The following is a 21,347-nucleotide window of genomic DNA, read 5'->3' on the forward strand; positions in this document are numbered from 1 at the left end:
ACTTGATATGTTGGCGATTTTCTCATTCATTCTTCAAATGATCAATTTTTGAAAACCATATGCAGGGCGAGACACCTCATGGATTTGTTCCAAGACGCTCGCAATGGTTTGCAATTCGCTATGAAAATGCCCTATAACGGAAAGTTGTAGTATCTATACTTGCGTTTTACGTTTACACAGCAGTGCATGTGTTGGGAGTACAACACCAGGGGAGTATTCTGTAAGTACCCGCCTAGTGGACTGTCCATTGCGGCAGCTGCTGAAGTGCTGCTTGGCTGGGGTACGAGTGAGAAGGAAGGCTCCCCCACCCTGTCTCTTTGATCGTCTTTGATTGTACAGATCAGTCAATCAGCAGCAGCTGAAATTGATGGTCCACTATGACATTTACAGAATACCTCGCCCCGGAATGGCAAAACGTCTTTTACCTTAAGAATCTCATCACATTTAGGTTGCAAAGAGAGGAATTGACTGTTTAAAATTCACATGTTGCATTTAGCACAAATTTATGTATTAATCTGGAATACTCGGAAGAGATATACATAACTTACACTGGAAATCAATACGCGTAACTAACTAACATAGTTTCATAAAAATAACTTTTCAACGAATTACATCGACTTCGAAAAAATTTTGAAACAAGCACCAGTTTTGAAATAAGCGCAGTCAAGCTTGCGGTAAAAATGCACTGTTGTTGCACTTTCCACAAAGTGCCCTTTTATGCAGTGATCTTCAAAGTCACTGGAACACCAATGCATTTCTTCACAAACTTTGGGAACGGATATCTCGAAACTGGTGTCATCTTCAGTCCCAAGTAGATGGGACTTTAAAGTCATCGACTATAATTCTAACTTGCAGTGTGGGCAGTAATTAACTTAAAATTATTAGGAACATATGGTAATTAGTCAAATATTCACAGTAACTTTTTCTGGAGATAACATCTGCCTCTGAGAGTAATCTAGCTCAAGAAGCAGAATTGTGCTACATGTCGTGGGTGATTATTAGAAGTTCCGATAACAGTAAAATAAAACACCCTATGTGGACATTGTTCGCTGACCTCATTGTCGGGCAGAGCGATGCTAAGCCTGTGACAATACGCGAATACAGTGGCACAGACGTCGAGCGGCGGCCGGCAAAATGCCGCGGTCGGTACAAATCACAGCTTGCACCGGCGTGCTGTTCCTGGAGGCGCGTCCTTGAACTCCCATGGCAATGTTTCAGCGCGCCTCGTCCACCCATGCGGCAGGCGCGAACCACTGCGGGGGACACGGGCAGCGGCGGCAGCGATCGTCAACTCAACAATCTGCGGCGCCCCGACTTATGACTTCGAGTGCGTGCCAGGGATTACGACTCTGCCGAGTGTCATGGCCCGACGACTGCCGTTGTGCTACATCACGACAGGCTGGAGGCGTTCCTGTGCAGTGCCTTTACCGTGGGGCCGTACGTGACTCTTACTCGATCGAGACAGCTGGGAATGAACTGGAGAAGACCGCGTGCAGTGGGGGCTTTAAGAAGAACTTAGTTAGGGGAGGGTCCGGGGAGATGGATTTCGGAGATCACCAAATGCGTATCATGCACTAAGCAAACTTCATTTACCCCAGTCTACACGTTCCGTCCCTCAGCTGCGTACGTAGCCGTACCGACGTTCTATTTTTATACAAAGAGGTTAATGGAATTATGGCATGTTCGGAACCACTAGCTTCTGTCACTAGGCTTCCGAAGAAGACTACCAGGGAACATACGCCCGGTTTCCTACCTCTTTCAGCAGACTGCACGTCACATCTCCACAGAATGCAAAGTCTCAATTGTCATATTCTCCATCTTGGTATCTTTGAAAATGTGGTAATTGTCTTCTATCTGTGCTGAGCTGAGCGCTTTCTTTCGAGCCTTCTTTCCATGCAGTGGCACTTTTTTCGTGTCTTCTCTCCTTCCGTACACGTTCTCCATCTTTCAAAATTGTGTTATTGTGTTGTTTTTTTTCATTCAATTTTTTTTTATCCCATCACTCTTGATCGTAGTTTTTTCACATTTTTACCTTTTCTGATTTTTCTTTTTCTGTGCACCAGCGCCCAGACCTAAGTGTTATCATTGTCATTATTTTTTGGCACACACACACACACACACACACACACACACTCTCTGGTTTGCGGCACTGTCAAGAGCAGTATGACAGTAGTAAAAACCAGGAATTGGACTCAGTGCCCAGGTAGGCAATTCAGCATGCACAGTCGTCGTGAAAGTGGAAATCTGTCACTATTTGAATTGGAAAACACTCATTCGTCAGCTCCTTTTACAACAGGCGTGTAGGCTTCATTCTTTGAAAACATGGTTGAGAGTGCTGCAACCAGAATTCGCAGAATTCCGTGTGTTGTGGGCTATTTTCAAGCACGAAGGCATAAATTCGGATTTCGTGGCGCTGCTGATATATATATATATATATATATATATACACACACACACACACACACACACACACACACACACACACACACACACACACACACACACTTAATCAAAATTAAACCCTTTGGGTTTAATTCTGGGTTTAATAATCGTCATTTGTCTTGTCCGCATTTGCTTTCTTTACCGTTGCCAGCCTGGTACTTCCATGTCACGAACGACATGCGTGTTATCAGCATGACGGAGCATCCTCGACTCGAAAGTAGCAAGCGCACCGTTTTCAAGAAAGGAAATGCAAGCAAGACAGATGATGATTATTCTTGCATGGCAAGATACGTCCCAGAGGGTGTACATTTGAGAGTATAGGGACAACCGAGTACATTTTGTACAGGAAGGCCAGAAATGCAACATTGAAGTAGTGGATATTCACCGAGGACTGAAGCAAGGATGTACTCGGTCTTCATTGTTGTTCACGCTTTGTGTTAAGGGCATAAAATGACGACTGGGAAACAGTGGATTAAGGTTTCATCTATCTTAATTTCGTAATGTGTGGAAAAGGTGCAACAGACGGTCCATGGGCTGATGTATCCGGACGACATAGGGCTACTAGCGGACAATGCATGATTGTTACCAAGACATGCGAATATGTGGGCTAATGCAGGCACTAATTTAGGCCTTAAGTTTAGCACAGAGAAATCGCGAATTATGGTTTTTAATGAAGAGACGAGTAATTAGGTGGTATCAGTTCAACAAGAAGTGATACGCATAGTCAAGCAATATAAAAATCTAGGTGCATACATTAACGAAGACTTACTTAAGCACCCACCAAGCAATATTGAAACAGTGAGCCTCTTGTGGCTACAGTAAATATGAGGTGGTGTGAGGAATTTCAAAAGGAGTAATGGTGCCCGCACTAACGTTAGCTAATGCGATTCTGTGCTTAAAATCGGATATATTGTTAGATCGGTAGGCCGATCGGCTTTAGGATCCCATGGTGGGACCACCAATCAGGCAGTACAGGTTGACATGGGTTGGGCGTATTTTGAAGCTAGAGATACGCTGAGCAAAATTAATTTTGAAGAAAGACTCAGGAACATGGATGAAAATAAATGTGTGGCTAAAGTGTGCAATTATGTGTACTGTAAGGGTTAGGGTCAAGCATGAAATAAATGGTAGCTGGCCTATGCCGTCATCCAACTCATCCACGCTGAGGACGTTGTTGAAGGGAGGGACTTGTTCTCGTCGAGAATGAGGAATATGCGATTTATTTACAATATCTACGTGAAGGGTCGAAAGAAAAAGAAATTATGAAGGCTTTAGAAGAATTCAAACGCGAGATGAGGGCTGAGCTGCGTTCCGTCAAGGATAGCCTGAAGTTCTGTAGCGACACTTGTGACGAGACGATAGCTATCAGCTCTGATATCAAGGCGCTAAGAAAGGAGATTAGTGATCTTGTAAGCTGTAATGAAAATCTTCGACCTGAAAACGAACACTTAATTGGCTCAAAGAGTGGAAGAACTTGAACAATACAGCCACCTAAACAACCCAGAAATCAAAGGTGCGAAGTCAGATATTGAACCCAGAGAAGTAATTGAGAAACTTGGCGAAGCCATCAATGAACAAGTTTCTATCGCCGACTTAGACATGTGTCACAGAATTCCCACCAGTAGTAAAGGCGAAACCAACATTTTGGTCCGCTTTGTCCGCCGAGATGAGCGACATGCATTTCTTTCTGAGGCGAGAAAGCATGCGCTATCTAACAAGGACCTTGGTCTCACTGATAGTGGACGCGTCTATGTAAACGAACACTTGACTTACGGCAACAAACAATTGCTGGGAGCAAACATTTCCCGTAGAAAGAAGTAGGTTGGAAATTTGTTTGGACGAACGGAGGCAAAATTTTTGCACGCAGGGATGAAACATCTGACACAATAAAAATTTGTGCATGATCCGACTTGAGTAAAATGACCGAGTAGGCATCCACATCTTTGTCAGCTGGTGACTAGCCAGTCATTTTCATGGATTACCCACGCCACTGTATTCATTATGATGCTTCTTGCTTTAACAATAAGTTTACTCGATCCTCTCACAGAAATGTTCTCTGCTATGCATATTAATGTCCGCAGTATGAAGAACAATCGTGACAGTCTAGATATGTTTCTCGGGTCAATAAACCGACCAATTGATGTGCTTTTGTTTATCGAAACATGGCTTACAACACATGATGATCATTTTCCATTCAAAAATTACCAGTATCATGGTTTCCTTCGCTCGAATATGAGAGGTGGTGGTCTTGTCGTGTATGCAAAGAGCTGTTATCCACAATGTGTGTTAGACGAAATTTCTGTAACAAATTCCAATGTTGACTGTTTAGCCGTATCACTGTCCAATGTCATTGTAGCTGTTGTATACAGACCTCCCGCAGGGAACAAACTACCTTTTTTCAAGTTCCTCGAAAGCTATACTCTTGAACCTCGCTAATTCCCGGTTGTCTTTTGTAATAATGGGTGATATTAACATTAACCTGATGCACGATGATCACAGTCCGCACAAATTTAATAGCCTTATAGCATCTTATCGTTGTTTGAATACTATAAACATGCCTACTAGAATTAGCGTTGCCACAGCTTCCCTGCTGGATGTTTGTGTCACAAATATGGTGTCTCCAGAAGCGGAGTCTGGCCTGTTATCTTCTGAAATCAGTGACCACATCCCGATTTTTTGTTTTCTTCCTCTCAAACGCATCAAGTCAGTATCCAAAAATGCCTCCAGGGTAACTAGGGTCATTTCTGATGAAAATCTCGCCAAATTTATGACTCTTATTCAGAATATGTGTTGGGAGAACGTATACAGCATATCTGAAATCAACTAGGCGTATACTGCTTTTCTTGCCAAGTTCATGAAATGTTATAATGCTGCGTTTCCTGCAATCGAGGTAAAACACAACTTCCAAAAATCTAGAAAGCAGTGGGTAGATAAAGTGTTATACAACAGAATACATATTAAAAATAAAATGTATCATGACTTTGTACATACTCGTGATGCAGCCCTTTTTAGAGAGTTCAAAAAATTTAGGAACAAACTAAACAAAGACCTCAAGTCTGCAAAATCAGCTTACTATACAAAACGGTTCTCGAGAATTTATAGTGACCGCAAGAAAGTTTGGAGTGAGATAAACGAACTACTAAACAAACACAAGTGCAGGAACCACCCAGAAATCCTAAGCTAGCGGAACTCAATTAGCTAACACCATAAACCACTTCTTCATTGATGCTGGCAAGCCTACATTAGATCAAGCTCTCTAATGCTCCCGTATGCAACCTCATTATCACTTTACCTATCTCTATTTCATTGCTGCCTGTGGTCCCACAAGAAGTAGCTACCTACATTGAGAAAATAAAGAACAACATCTCAGCAGGCCATGACGACATCAAAGCGATACCATTGAAGTATACCATCTAGCGTATATTATGAATCTGATGTTCACAAGTGGTACGTTCCCAGATGAACTGAAGATTGCTCGCGTTTGTCCTATATATAAAGGAGGAAATAGAAATGAAATCATGAACTATCGTCCCATCTCCGTGTTATCAGTGTTATGAAGGTATTCGAAGGAGCCATTAATAGTAGATTAGAAAAGTTCTTTAGCACTCATAATATAATTAACCCCTCTCAGTATGGCTTTTCGAAAAATAAATCGTCTGAGCAAGCTTTACTCGCCTTTAAAGAAAAGATCATTGACAACATTGAATCCAGAGCATACACTCTCGGTCTGTTCTGAGACCTCCGGAAAGCTTTTGACTACGTAAAGCACGAAATTCTTTTGCGTGAACTGAACAGTTACGGGATACGCGGAATAGCTCTGAACCTGCTGAAAAGTTACCTAAATAACAGAATACAATACGTTAAATGGAATAATTTTGTTTCGAACCGTTTGCGCATTACCCAAGGGGTTTTGCAGGGATCTATATTAGGTCCACTTTTGTTTTTATTGTATATGAACGACATCTGTAACATACCTGATTCTCCAGATTTGGTTATGTATGCTGAAGATACAAATATTTTTTTCACATCACATACTCTGCCAGAATTAGAAACTAACGTGAACGCTTATTTAGTAAAATTATATGCTTGGATGCAGGCGAATAAGTTTAGTTTAAACTTGTAAAAAACCAGGAACATAATGTTCAGACCTATTAACACCTCTGTTCATTACACACTTAACCTAATATAAGCCAACACAAAATTGCAACAGGTAACAACTCAGAAGTTTCTTGGTGCCTGGTATAATGAACATTTATCATGGAACACGCATATTTTAAAACTTCTTACGGACCTTAGTAAAACTGTTGGTTGTCTTTACCGGATCAGCGATCTCTTGCCCATTTCCCTAAAAGTGTCCATATGCTACGCACTATTTTTTTCCATATTGTCCTATTGTGCACTTGTCTGGGGCACCACAACAATAAGTAATTTTGAGAAGTTATTGCTTTTGCAAAAGAAGGCATTGCGGGCTATTGAGGGTTACCATGGTAGGCCAGAAAACCTACCAACATTACCACTCTATCATAAGCATAATTTACTTAAAGCAAACCACGTTTACATATTTCGCCTGTTACAGTACATCCATCGTAATTGTTTGTATTTTACTGCTCCAAACCCCCTTCGGCAACACAGAAACTTTCTCCCTAAAACGAGGACAAATTACGGCAAACAAAAACTAGATTACCAGATTCCAGTTGTTTTCAATGACCCATCTTTAAGTGTCACGTTTGATCTCCCTAAGAACAAATTTAAAAAAGACATCAAAAACTTACTAATAAGCACTGACTCAGTGTAATTTGTTTTTTACTTAGTGACATATCTCTTGTTTTTTTGTCAAGTTGTTTGTGTGTGTGTTTTCTTTAGCCACCTCGTGCCATGTTTATACACTGCCTATGATTTATGGAACCCTGTCTTCGTATCGAAAGTAATATTTCTCATGGTAATACTGTCGTTTGATGCAATGTATTTTGTTCACTATCATAGTATGTTAATATTTATTTCTGTGTTGCTCACTGCTGTATCGACTGTTTTGGGGAACTGTGACCTCGTCAGGCTTACCACCTTTTGTCGCAGTTCCCTCTTTCATCTTTGAAGGAAAATAAACTTCAACCTGCAACCTTCAAAAAAAAAAGGTGGAGAACCTTACAGTTCACCAGTCTAGCATGATCTGATGAACTGTAAGGTTGCACACTGAGCAGCCGCTAATCGGCTGATTAAAAATACTCTGTCTTCCCTAGATCCCTAGGTGAGGGAAAACGGCCGTTCAATTGTTAACCTTCGACCAATGGGAGCATCCAAAGTCATCGGAGTCGACCCGCCTTTGAGGGGGAACATTCACAAACTTACTTCCGCACTTTGGTTTCACTGTACACACCGAGGTTAGATGGTCCCCATAGACAGAGGTCTTGACCCGAGCAGGCGCCTCTTGATCCCAAAGCTGACCCCGCAGTGTGTGGCCGCCGCGTCTGTCCATTGATTGCGACTTCTGGGGCCCGTGGGAAAGCACCGGGAAACATCCCCTTCCGGGAGTTCCCCCGCTCCAAGCAAACCGAGAACGCGACAGCGAATCAACCAACAATACTTGGTCCGCCGAACGGCTAGCCCCGCCGGCGCCCCTGGGCTGTACGAGGAGGCGCATTGTTGGCTTTACAAAGGGACTCGTCGCAGCGGGCCGAAAAGGGTTCCAAGGTCGCTTCCCCGAAGATCGCCACCCCCGCCGCTGCAGCGGGCTGGGAAAATTTTCCTAGTCGGTACCCCTGCAGGTCGATTGTAACTGTACCTCAAAAGCGTTGGCTACAAAGTAGAAGGTAATTCAAACTGTATATATAGACAACCAGGAGTCATCAGAAACAGAGAGAGAAAACCAGAGACAGTAGATTGGATGTAAAGAATCGAAACAAAGAAGACCATATATAGTTTGAATGATGGTCTTCTTTGTTTGGTTCTTGTTAGTCTCCATATGGAGACTTACAAGAAGCGCAAGAAAGAAATTAAAAGAAAACATCTGTACGATAACACAAAGCGCAGTACTTTGCTGTTTGAGACTCGAGCTGGTTGTCTAAGTGCAAAAAAAAAAAAGAATTCAGCGCCTTCCACTCTGTGAAGAAGGATGCCCATTGAAGCTGTACGTGTGTATGGGCCCCTTAATGGCGAACTGCACCTCCACCGCGGTTCGGCCCGGCATTGCACTATCGGGTTCGCCCCACGTATGGGGAGTGCTTAACGCCTGCTTCACCTCCTCCGCGGAACGGCCCGGCGTTGCATTATCATCGGGATCGGCCCACGTATGGGGAGTACTTAACGACTGCTTCACCTCCGCCGCGGGTCGGCCCGGCATTGCACTATTTTAGGGATCGGCCCACGTTTGGGGAGTGCTTAAGCCTGCTTCACCTCCGCCGCGCTCCGGCCCGGCATTGCATTATCATCGGGATCGGCCCACGTATGGGGAGTACTTAACGCCTCATTCACCTCCGCCGCCGGTCGGCCCGGCATTGCACTATTTTAGGGATCGGCCCACGTATGGGGAGCGCTTACCGCCCGCTTCACCTCAGCCGCTGCTCGGGCTGGTATTGCACTATCTTCGGAATGGGCCAACGTATGGGGAGTGCATAACGCCTGCTTCATCTCAGCCGCAGGTCGGCCCGGCACTGCATTATCTTAGGGATCGGCTTACGTATAGGGAGTGCTGTAACTCCCGCTTCACCTCAGCCGCGGCTCGGGCCGGTATTGCACTATCTCCGGGATCGGGCCACGAATGGGGAATGCTTAACGCCTGCTTTACCTCAGCCGCGGCTCGGGCCGGTGTTGCACAACCTCCGGGATCGGCCCACGTATGGGGACTTTTTTGCTTACCACGCCAACGACGACACGAAAATTTCCTTGGATAGTAGAGGTATACAGCTTCGCTGTAAAAACATTCCGGAGCAAATACTCGCAAGAAGGTGAGGCATATGTCTGCTGCAGAAAAAATCCAGATGCCACTCATCACATCCTAATGGAAAGCGAAGGTATTAACCCAGTGATGCCAGTAAGTAACGTACACCTACCAGGAGCGCTTGGATTATAAGTGGATGCAAGCATCAATCTGTAAGCAGAGACGGCAGGATAGGCAAGACACGTTTCTAGTTTTTGTGAAAGAAAAAAGCAGGGAAGAGATTGATAGGACCGGATCCGCTGCAGGCATAGGTAGCGATACAAGTTAGTTATAGAAGTTTCAAGGAAGAGAAAAAAGACGATGTATACAAGATGCGAGAATTAAACACATATATAGCATACCTGATTAACTCAAATAGTCTAAGTGACTATTTTTCACCGCCCCGTTTCCAAGGGGGTGCAATAAATCATCATCATTGCAAGCCAGCAGTGACGTCATTTAATTTCTTTTTTTTTTTGCATATTTCGCGGCCTTTATTAATACCCGGAAAGAGTTAACCACGTAAGATTTGGTGTCATGTAAACAGCATTTGGTGTTTCTGCGCACGCTCTACAACTTCACATATCCAGCCTTTAATTTACCAGGAATACTTAAATATCTGAAGCACTGAACGAAGCTGCTTATAACACCCAGTATACGAACAATTGCCTATGATGAGCTCAATTGCCTAAGCTGTGCTGCGTTTAATTCTTTTTTTAATGATTGGTTCAAGTTGCGTGAAACAGCTAGTATACAGGTTGTCCCACATAACATGAACCAAAGTTTTAAAAATGAAAGCCACTCCGGACGTGAGTTGTATCGAACGCATAATGTTGGCACTAGCCTAGAGTTAGGTTATTTTTTATTTTCCCCTTAACTAACGGATTAGTCATGTTTAATTACTCAACTTTTTAAGTATTGGCTGCAGACCCCGAGTGTGATACGCAAAGTTGTAGGGCACCTTGAGAAACCTCTCAATAAATTGTTTCTAACACGATATATCTCACGTGGTCCTCTGTTCCGCGTTCCAAAGAAAGCCCGCGAAATATGAAAAAATACCACGTGACGAGGCGTTGGGCACTGTTATTGTGCTGCTCTCAAGCGTGCGATGGATGAACAACGTCTGCTGCAGCGAGACTGGCCCGCGACAGGGCGTTGTGCCTGAAGTAGGTATCTGGACATGCGGCTCTTATCACATGACGGTGCAAATGTGTGCTGCTGGCCGAGCGTTGTAGAAGCGATAAAAGACGAAAGCAGCATTTTGATTCTGCTTGAATGCTTGAAAAGGAAAGGGCGAAGCTCGTGGTAACGATGGAAGGCGATGACGGCTGCAACGATTTTGCCTTTGTACGCAGATGACCTTGTAGTACTTGGCTATATTGACGGAACATCACGCATGTCTTCTCAGACGATGACTCTTTTCGCGCTACCCCCGTCTGCTCTCCTTCTCACACTTACTGTCTACCGAATTTTGCTCACATATATAGTACCTGACATGCATCTCTCATATTGAAGTGGTGATTGTTGGGTATGTCAGTGAAGAGAACTGCTGTAGTGTGGTCATGTATGAGTATTTATTTATTTGTACAATACGGCGGACAACAAGTCTAAGCAATGTGAGGAAAGTACAAAAGATTATATACAGAGAAGAACAAAGTGAAACAAGGGTGTAACACGTTTTTCACACAAATTGTTCGGTCATAAGGTAGACGATTAAGAAAAATTTTAACTTGATTACAATACAACTATAATTAATACACGAAATAACAAGATTATTTACACAAATGGTATACAGGTCACGGGCGCTGGGGGGTATGCTTCAGGGTGTTTCACGCAACTTGTGCTAAGGATTTAACAAAAAGTGGTTAGCCGCAGTTGAATCAAACTAATGGCATAAGGTTTGCTGTCACGTGGCACTCCTTAGAGTATATTTTACATTCTACTTAATTAGTTCTTTAACTAAGAATAAATGATGCAAAATTTTCAATATTCACTTTACAGGGTGTCTACCAAGTTGACATTTCCAAATTCCCTGAGTTTTCCAGGATTTCCCCGAGTGCCTTTGCAAAATTCTCTGAGGGATGCAGAACTATGTTTATGTCAAAACTGGCTGAAACCATATCGTCGATGCTGTCACTCTCTAGTAAGCTTATGAAAAATAGAAAAAAACGACTTAATCCAATTTCAATACTAAGGAGTAGTGTTTATGTTATTTAAAAGAAAGAACAGAGGGGAGGGGTTAGTTAAATGCACAGCAAATAAAATTTCTTCGAAAAAAAATTGAAAATCGAGTCGTACATTCTTAAATACAAATAAAAAGGAGATGCATACAGAAGCAAATATTTTTGAATATGAGCTGTTCCTATCAACTGATAGCAAGCTCAGTGGTATGAGGCCCGAACTTTGTCACAATTGAGATTCTCTCTCAACAGCTTGTAAGTCAACCTCAACTGTCCTGACATACTCGACGCCTCAGTGTTGTGTTTCACTGCTTTAAAGAGTTTATTTTGGTTTGGATGAGGGACACCTGCATCTCGGCATCAGCCAACACGGCGGCCGCAACCTTCCTTTCCCGTTCATTTCCCAATGCGTAGGTCCTCCTTCCGCCACTCGTTCGCCCCACGGACCATTTGAAGCATCTTCTTGGTCAGGTGCATAGTCCACGTCCAATTTTTCGAACTCCCTCGGGGCCGCGAAAACGTCCGAAAAATCGGCCACTTGGAAAAAATAAATGCATGTCCTTTACTGCCCTTAAGGGCTCAATCCGCAACAGCACATTCGAAAACGCTCTGCAGGCCTGTCGGTACACGTATTAGTCTATTCGTGCTCGTACTGTGACAGGAAATACCGGGTGCACGCGTGTATAATTAAGGAATACATACCATGTCCCGTGGCAATAGCCCCTTCCCAAGCTTGTTATGCTTCCTTGCAATACTTTTGCGTATGCTTCACCAAGTAACATTCCTGTATAAAGGCGAAGCTGACTTTCGGGAACCGGCATTATGCAACTCAACGTGCTTTCCAAGCTTCTAAGTCAATCGCGAGGACCACAAAGGAGGAGTCCGGGCTATTGCTGACAGCAGCGAATTTTTTCAATAAAAAACGAGGCACCCAACGGCAAGAAGCTTCATAGCGAACGTTGATGCAGCTAGGCCTAGCGTTGCCGCAGTGGTGGCTACGGCTGCAAGCGGATCTGCGTGCGAGAGCGCCGGTTCAAGGCGGCGATATAATCAAAATGGCAGCGGTGGTGGCTTTGATTATTGCCGTTTCGGACCTGCGGTCACAGCGAAACGTCCGGAAAATCAGACGGCCAAGAGTCCTTCCGTCCGAAATTTCAGACGTTCTGATATCTATGGGGTACGTGGTAGTGCCGCGAAGCCGTCCAAAATAACGGGAATCAGGAAAGTCGGTCGTTGACTGTACCTCCAGTCAACGACAGGGCGTCAAAGCCGATTCATTACGATTCCTGTCTGTTACTCGAGCCAGGATTAGCTCGACTTTCGACCCTTTCAATAAGATTACAGCTAATTTTTCCTGATAGAAGCACAAATTCCCTGAGTTTTCCCCTAGTTTTTCCAGACTACTCAAAACCCCTGAGAATTCTCGGTTTTCCCGATTGGTAGACACCCTGCTTTAGGGCCAAGTGCGTTTCATAGTGTTGTAGAGGGGATTCAGAAACGGCCGATCCAACTTTTTGTGACAACGTAGATGCTTTTTGGACAACGTAGATGTCCATTTTTTTCGGCGTTTAAAGAAAGCCCGCGAAATATGAAATACAACCACGTGAACGCGCTCGCGTGCTATCGTGTTTCACGCTCTCAACCGTGCGTCGAGCCTATCGCTTATCAGGCACGACGGTGCTTCCTTTCCGTGTGCCACTGCCACAGATGCTGACGCACTGTGAAGCCGATGCCTAGAGGCGCGGCCGCTCACTTCGCCACGGTCGGCGCGAACGGTTCGGTTCTTTCGCACGAACCGTGAGTGAGAAAGCTGCAATACGATAGCGCACGAGCGCAGTCACTATGCTTGATTTGATATTTCGTGGGCTTTTTTAAAAGCAAAAAAAAAAGAAATCGCCACGTTGCCGCAAAAATTTCGATCGGTCTTTTCTGAACCCCCTCTATCAGACAACGAAACGCACTTGGCCCTCAAGTGAATGTTAAAAAAATTGCACATTTCATCTCAGTTAATGACATAATTAAGCAGAACGTAAAAAGAAAATACTTTGAGGAGCGCCACATGACGGCAAACCATATGCCATTTATTTCCTTCACTGCGGCTAACCACTTTCTTTTTAAATCCTTGGCACAAGTTATGCGAAACACCCTGAATATACTTCTCAAAAGCAGTTTCAAGTATATCCGTGTCATATCAAAGTTAGAGCCCATCTAGGCTTTTTTTTTCCCTTTCTTTCTGTTTTCATGTTGGTCCCAACGATTCCAATTCAGAGATCAATTGGTTCCAATTGTGCTGAAAAAACCAATCGGTCCAATTGAGCATGCTGGATTTTTCCAATGGGTGTGCTGAAACACAATTGAAAAAATCCAATTGGTTCCATGCAATTGGAAATTTCCAACTGATCTGAGCAATCATCTTTTTTTATTATTTTTATTTTTACTGGGTAGTGAGGATATGCGTATGAAGAAAAAAAAAAGACGCGAAAGGACACGTAATCAGGCTGAATATTTCTTTAACTGCTGAGTCTTTGGCCTATAATAGAAACTGGCAGGTGCATGACCTCCAAGTTTCGGCGGCCTGCGGGGCGCGCTCGATATATCGAATACTGAGCACGCGTCATTTGCATCGGTGCTATCAAACGCTGCTAATAGGACAATCACCAGCCCTGCAGCGTTGCCAAAATTGCTTCAATAGTATGTACTTATAACCCATTTAGCCAAACTGAAATTTCGTTGGTGACTTTTAAGCTAGAACAGTGCACGGGCCGAGAATATCGGCCCGGGCCCGATACTGGTAAAAGATTACCCACCCCAGCCCGGCCTAGTTGTTCAATATGATATGTGGGCCCGGTCCAATGCCGAAAGAAATTGTCAGCTACCCGACCTTGCCCGGCCCGACCGCAAATCAGGCCCGAAGGGGCCGTCGAGAGGAAGGTGTGTGCAATAACAATATTCGATGTTTTGTTGGCGCATGGTTCGCAAACAAGTACTTTAACCATCAGTAATTTATTTGAGAAAAGTACTCACTTTAGTAGCACGCTGCCACAGCAAGAAAAACACAGGGTGAAAGGCACATTTACGGGCTTTGTTGCACGTATACAGTCGATCTTGGATATAAGGAACCGTGATTTCCATGACACACAATCTGCGATCGGTGTTCACTGAAGTTCATAAAGATCTTTTTATTCTACAGCGTCGCGCGCACGGATTAATGACACACGTAGAGAGAGCTCGTGCAGTAATCATATAGTTTTGTTGTTGTACTTGCACTCGATTAGCAATTCATGTTCGAAGCAGTGAACGAGAAGAAAGGGGATTAACCGAAGGGCCCGATTTTTATTAATCATATCATCATAAGAGACCAACAAACAAGGACATTACTTGTACTTACTAATTGAAATAAAGAATCTATAAATTCATGGAATTGAAAGTGGATGAAAGAACAACTTCCCGCAGGTGGGGAACGATCCCACGTCTTCGCATTACGGGTGCGATGCTCTAACCAATTGAGCTACCACGGCGCCATTTCCCCATCCACTTTCCGGGGTATTTATGTGTTGCTACTAGAATTAGCCCTGGGAGTCCACTCACAAACCTCGGCGGCGGATGTGGAACATCCTTTCTACCGCAGGCGTCACGAGTACGTGATCTTTTTGAGTGAAGGAAACTGGCCAATAAACCAACACGTGCTACCTGAAGGCATCAATGTTGCCGGATTCGAGACCCTCGTTCTGTAATGAACGAGAAGAAAGGGGGTTAACCGAGGGGCCCGATTTTTGTTAATCATATCATAAGAAGCCAACAAAGAAAGACAACAAGGACAACACAGGGGAAATTAGTTGTGCTTACTAATTGAACCAAAGAAATTATAAATAAATGGAATTGAAAGCGCATGAAATAAACTTGCCGCTGGTGGGGAACGATCCCACGTCTTCGCATTACGCGTGGGATGCTCTAACCAATTGAGCTACCGGTAATTGAGTTACATAAAGAGGGTCTCGAATCCGGAAACATTGATGCCTTCAGGTAGCACGTGTGGGTTTATTGACTAGTTGCCTTCACAGGCGGAAACTTTTCACTTTTCTGGGGGGAGAGGGGGGCGACCGGCTTTCCGAACCCCATTTAAATATAATTGGGTTGGAGCGCATACAGCAGACATACTCAGATCCTTACTGAAAGCTTACCATTATCACTAAAAAGAAAAGTGTACCACCAGTGCATTCTAGCGGTGGTAACATATAGGGCAGAAACTTGGGAGACTGACAAAGAAGCTCGAAAACAAGTTAAGGACCGCGCAAAGAGCGATGGAACGAGGAATGATAGGCGTAAGGTTACGAGACAGGAAGAGAGCGGTGTGGATCAGAGAGCACACGGGCATAGCCGATGTTCTAGTTGACATTAAGAGAAAGAATTGGAGCTGGTGATGTAATTCGCAGGTTTGATAACTGTTGCACCATTAGGGTGACAGTTTGGGTGCCAAGAAAAAGGGAAACGCAGTCGAGAACGGCAAAAGACTAGGTGAGGTGATGAAATTAAGAAATTCGCAGGCGCTAGCTGGAATCGGTTGGCGCAGCACAGGGGTAATTGGAGATCGGAGGGAGTGGCCTTCGTCCTGCAGTGGACTTAAAATAGGTTGATGAAGAAGGGGGGTTGTCTTTTACGCAGAGAAGCACTGGCCAGTGCGAAATGTCGTCTTTGGCAGCAGCGTTACACCAACCGATGTTGACAGCGCGTCGTAGCAATACTTCCAAGCTCTGTCTCGCTCCTGCTTTTTTTTTTTTTTTATACACCGCATGGTGTAAGCCGTACGACGTTAAGTATTAGCAGGCCCACTTCAATCATGACTAACCTAAACCACGGTTAACCAAATTACGAGTTTCCCGAGCTCCGCTCGAGATGGCAGGACCATCGTTGTGTCGGGCACACTGGCTCCCGTTTTGCGCTGTGACTGCGCGGTGACGTCGCCAAGGCGAAACGAGAATTCTGTCTGCACGACGCGGATACTTAATTTATTACGAACGTGCTTCGAGCCTGGCCATGACGCTGCAAGTCATCTGCCTTCTGAAAATTCAAAAGCGGCTGGAATGTTGAACCAGGAGGCCTATAATCCCGAACAGGGTGCAGGTTTGGTATAGTTGATTGGACGTAATTAAACTAACAACGCTACAATGGAACTTCGACACCTGAGAAGAGATATGGGATCAAACACGGCACTGACTTCCAACACGTTTATTTTTTTCAAATGACGCATTTACACGGTTCACGAGAACTTCAAACAAAAAATAAATAGTACACAAACAAAAAATAAATAGTACACAAATAAGAAAGGAAAAAAACTAAAAAAAAGGTCGTTATCTTATCGTATTTAAATTTTTAAAACTTTTTTTACATGATTCAGGCACAACTACAACGGAATAAACGGGTAACAAATAAAATAAGCTTTTTCCCTTTTTCTTTTTCTTTCTTTTTTTGTTACCCCATTTTTGTGTTGTCCGTGAACCGTGTAAAAGCGTCTATTTTGAAAAGAATAAGCCATTTGGAAGTCATCGGTGTGTTTCATCCCTTCTCTCGTGTCGAAGCTCTACTTTCGCGCTGTTTCCCCTAGAATGGAAATGCTTACAGAAGAGTTCGAATGTGATCTCCATTGACGAGTGTTCCAAACGAGTGTTCCAGTCCCCTGTGACGTTGCACACTAAAACGATAGCTGCATGAAAACAAATTCTGACGTGAACGAAACTTCGCAGAAGTTCGGAGGTGGGGGGGGGGGGGGGGGGGTACGGAAAACTGCATTGCTGTTGCGTAAGAAATAAACAACGTGCTGCGGAGAGAGTTCATTCACTCTGTCAAAGCAAGCAGCGCCGAAAACTTACGTTTTTATACTATGCATCTTTTACTGGAAATGAGCGCAAACAAATCGTAAACCATTGGAGTCTAATGCATAGGGCATGGACGCCCTAAGTTTACCATTTACTGTTCTTCAGTGTAGTTCTTTGGCCCTGTCCACGCGCTTTTCTATTGTTTTGCCCTTGCAACTCTCACTAAGGCTATTGCCGTTATAGTGCCAAAAAAGAAGCATTGGGCTCACTGTGTTACGAACCAGAGCAAAGAACGCGATCGGTTTCGCGTCGTGCTTTCGGCTGCACCACCCGGCATCAAAGTATAGGAAAAGCCAACAGTAGACCTTCCACCCCCACCCCCCTCATGTGACATTTCTATAGCTTACTTAATGAAATTTAGTTATTGATGGGTGTGAGGCGGCGCAACAGATCTGTGAGTGTTGTACAAAAGTAATAAAAATTCTCCTTTTTCATAATTGTGAAGCTAGCTTTATAACGGCGGCATTGTGATTTTTGCTATCATCGCGTACGATCAGTTTGCTTGACTTATGAGAATAAAGATGTAGATATGGCGCTCGAAGTAAAATGATGCGCAAGAGACAAGCCCCAGTATTTGAATCTAGTACGTCGTCCTCTATTCAACCATGACCAGTGCCACCTCAAGTTGCGAAAATGTGCTATGCAGAGTAGTATACTTGCAAGTTTCGTAATGGTCTAATTCGGGTAAACTGGTCCTTTTTTCTGGCCTCCCGAGGCATTCGGGCCCACTTGCGAAATTCGCCCTCCTGCAGGTTGTACGCGGTGCTTCGCCGCATGGCAAGCAACACGTTCAAGGAAGTCCACTTTCGGGATGGAGAATCAAGTCTCGGGTTACGTTTCTCCCATTACTAAGACACTGGGTGATCGCATCCGATGAAATAAAACGAATATCATTTTTCTTTTTTTGTACAGCGTATTAGGTTCCTTCAGAAGTTATATTTAGCGATTAATGTGTTGTTTACAGCTTAATGTTTACTACATTACCAAGGAACGTTGGCAACGATCGCAAACCAGCGCTCCATTGCACTGTCATTAGCTTTACGAAGGGCAATAAGAGTGCCTGGCGTCCGGGCTGCCGACGCTCTTTGCGCGCAAGAATGGAGAGCAGTAAGCTGTGCTGCCACGAATCAGTATCCGTTCATAGCAAAATGTGGTATCGAGTGTCATCTGATGGGCTCGCCCACGACATACTACAGCGATATGGGTATCAGTGATCCCACTTCGTCCGCGGGAAAACTAGAAAAACAAACTGATCGAAAAGGAACGTTTGCGCGAACGGGGGCAACAACAGAAGGAAGTGCACCGTCTCATGTTCCCCCTAATACATTTAAATTCGGTCACATTGAGCTGTGCTCCCTCAAAGGCTCCTCTCTCGCTGACGGTATCTTGCGGAGCTGCAGCTTCGCACGGTCGCGTGTTCTTTTTCGTTATATTGCGTACTCGTGAAACCTTGGGTCACTGCTAAGTTCCATATATTATTAGAAGCGTCTAGATCCCTTCTCTGCAAGAAGGAGAGAGCGGACAAATATTTGACTTTCGTAAGGCTCCTTTATCGCGTCATGGCGAGACCATAACGTAAAGGAACCACGTTTGTAAATCGCACACCTTTGATTACCGAAAGTATCGAACAGACTGTATAGCAGTTCCTACACAGCCCACGGGTGAAATGATAGCGGAAGGCGCAGCCGTGCGATATTGGAAGCACCCCACCGACGCCTGCTTATATAAATTTTTACACATGCACTGTGCCGCGCAGTCGACCGTGTACTACTGTCGAGTATGCAGTCAAGCACACCAGTTTAGTCAAATATGCGGTTAAACACACTAGTAACCCGCGCTTTAAAATGCGGATGTACACAGCGCGAATAATCCCGAGCCCCGAAGAACGAGAGTTGTTGACGATGCGAAATTGAGTCTGCAATGGAATCTTGCATTAGAGAAGCACCTGTCCTGCTGCCTATGACAAAAAAAAAAGAGTTTGTTGTAACTATCCTTAAGCTCACATGCATGATTTCAAGAATTTTGGTGGTTGCGTGGACACACCGATGGTAGATTCCTTGTTGGTGTTGCACAATTATCCTCGCACGGGTGCGGTAGCGCCGCGTCGCAAGGTGGTACGTGGGCGTGGTTATATATTTTTTAATAGTTTGTATATAACAATGTGTCATTATTTCGTATTCATGGCCGCGCCTCCAGGACACCAAAGCGGTAACGGGAACAAAAAAGCTAGAACCCGCGGACTGGTCCTTGAGTTGGGGCTCGCTGACGCCGGAGCGTGCCCGGGTGGTATAAAATTGGCTTTCCGCTGTCGCGGACAGCCAGTTTTGTATGGCAACACTCCCTGGCACGCTCCGGCCTCGGCGGCCCCCAACCCACGGAGCACCCTACTTCCAGCTTTGATTCCCCCCACTGCTCATTGGGTGCGCCGAAGTTCCTGCGTCGCCTGCTTTACGTAATCTCAGGTGGTCTCCTGTGGCCTGTTTGCCGGTTACATGTGCCCTCCTAGACCAGTACTGGTAAAAAATGCAATCTATCGTCGCGACGAGAAAAGCACCCCGCAACGAAAAAGGCGCCCCGCGACTTCTGCAGCGCTACCGCGCCCGTGCGAGGAACACCAACGAGGAATCTACCCAAACAGACAATTAAACAAAGCTGCTTGTGCGCCACACCTAAACGCATGCAGCGACGAGGTTTAAACATCACCCTGTCTTGGAGATGTTTGTTTAATTCAATGAGAGAAAGCGTGTGCTTACTTGGGTATATGGCTCACATGCTTCTCTGTATGTCCATCGTAGCTGAAGTTGCAGATGCTGTGAATTCCAAACTCGCGCTCACCTTCGTACCCTCACAAAACGTCTCTGTCCGCTCATGCTAGTGATGATTGTTCTGTGGTCATTCCATAGCAGGTAACTGGCTTTGTGTCCCGCGACTTTCCGTTTATTTACCGTTAAATTAGAATGTTTGAATGATTGAGCCTCCACGTACCCCAGTCAGACCCAATATCCAGCATTGTACATTTACACGATCTTTACGTTATGAGGGCGCCACAAAAAAGTAGATTTTTATACATAGTGAAGAAGTGCAAGAAAGCTTTACGAATCACTTCTGCGGAAATGCAAACCGCAGCAACGTTTGTCCTGCCACCGGGTGGATATCAGTGATACGAGTTATGGTCGCGAGACGTAGCCTTACGTTAAGCATCCTGAGTGGTTTTACACCTTTGTTTAAAGGCCAATAGATGACGCGACAAGCGTTGGTAAGAACTTTTGCTTAATTGTTGTGTTTTTAACGAGGTTTGAAAATCAGTTTTTTTTTCTCTTTTCTAAAACCCATATCTCAGTGTGTCATACTTATTTTACAATAAAAAAGTAAACAACAAACCAGTTTGCGCTTTACCTTGATTATACGTTCATATGTGCTGTGGCGCTGCTTGATGTTGCGAACGTCGTCTGATACAGCTTGGCGTCTTTTCGACATTACGAATATATTTTGAGCTTTTAAACAGGCTTCTTTCACCTTACATGCCTGCCCCTTACCTTTTTCCTTTTTATCTCATATAGCTTAAATTTATTTAATTGTCTGCTGCTGTGCGGCGGTTTGGTTTAGCTATTAAGGCAACGATATCTTCAAACAGTATCTCCACCCTTCGTTGCACAACCATCCTATAGTTCTTGCAAAATTGCGGCAGCCTTGGTGGTGTACTTTCAGATTCCTTTCCGCAAAGTAGCATTTCGTAAGACCCTTCGCATATAGCCATATCTCAGTCATGCTCCGCCGAAATAATCAATTTGCCCACCCTTGTCTGTCCACTGTGCACACTGCCTGGATACGTACCAGTGAAAACGTGAAAGCTTATTCCTTTCTTTGATGGTATACCCTGTGTTTTATATTTCAGTGGTTGCTTTCTCTCATTGGTGAGGGTTCTTTCCTAAACAGTCA

General features: G+C 44.4%; 1 protein-coding gene and 1 non-coding gene across 2 annotated transcripts in view; one reads left to right on the forward strand and one right to left on the reverse strand.

The window, feature by feature from the left end:
• LOC142567368 (uncharacterized) overlaps nt 1–21,347 on the forward strand; it is a 996,706-nt gene that overhangs the window by 950,740 nt on the left and 24,619 nt on the right. The gene's annotated exons all lie outside the window — the stretch shown is intronic.
• Nucleotides 14,981–15,053, reverse strand: TRNAT-CGU (transfer RNA threonine (anticodon CGU)). Its single transcript has one exon. It is a non-coding gene; the product is annotated as a tRNA-Thr (tRNA).

This window comes from Dermacentor variabilis, chromosome 1 (genome assembly GCF_050947875.1).
Source record: "Dermacentor variabilis isolate Ectoservices chromosome 1, ASM5094787v1, whole genome shotgun sequence".
NCBI lineage: Eukaryota > Metazoa > Arthropoda > Arachnida > Ixodida > Ixodidae > Dermacentor > Dermacentor variabilis.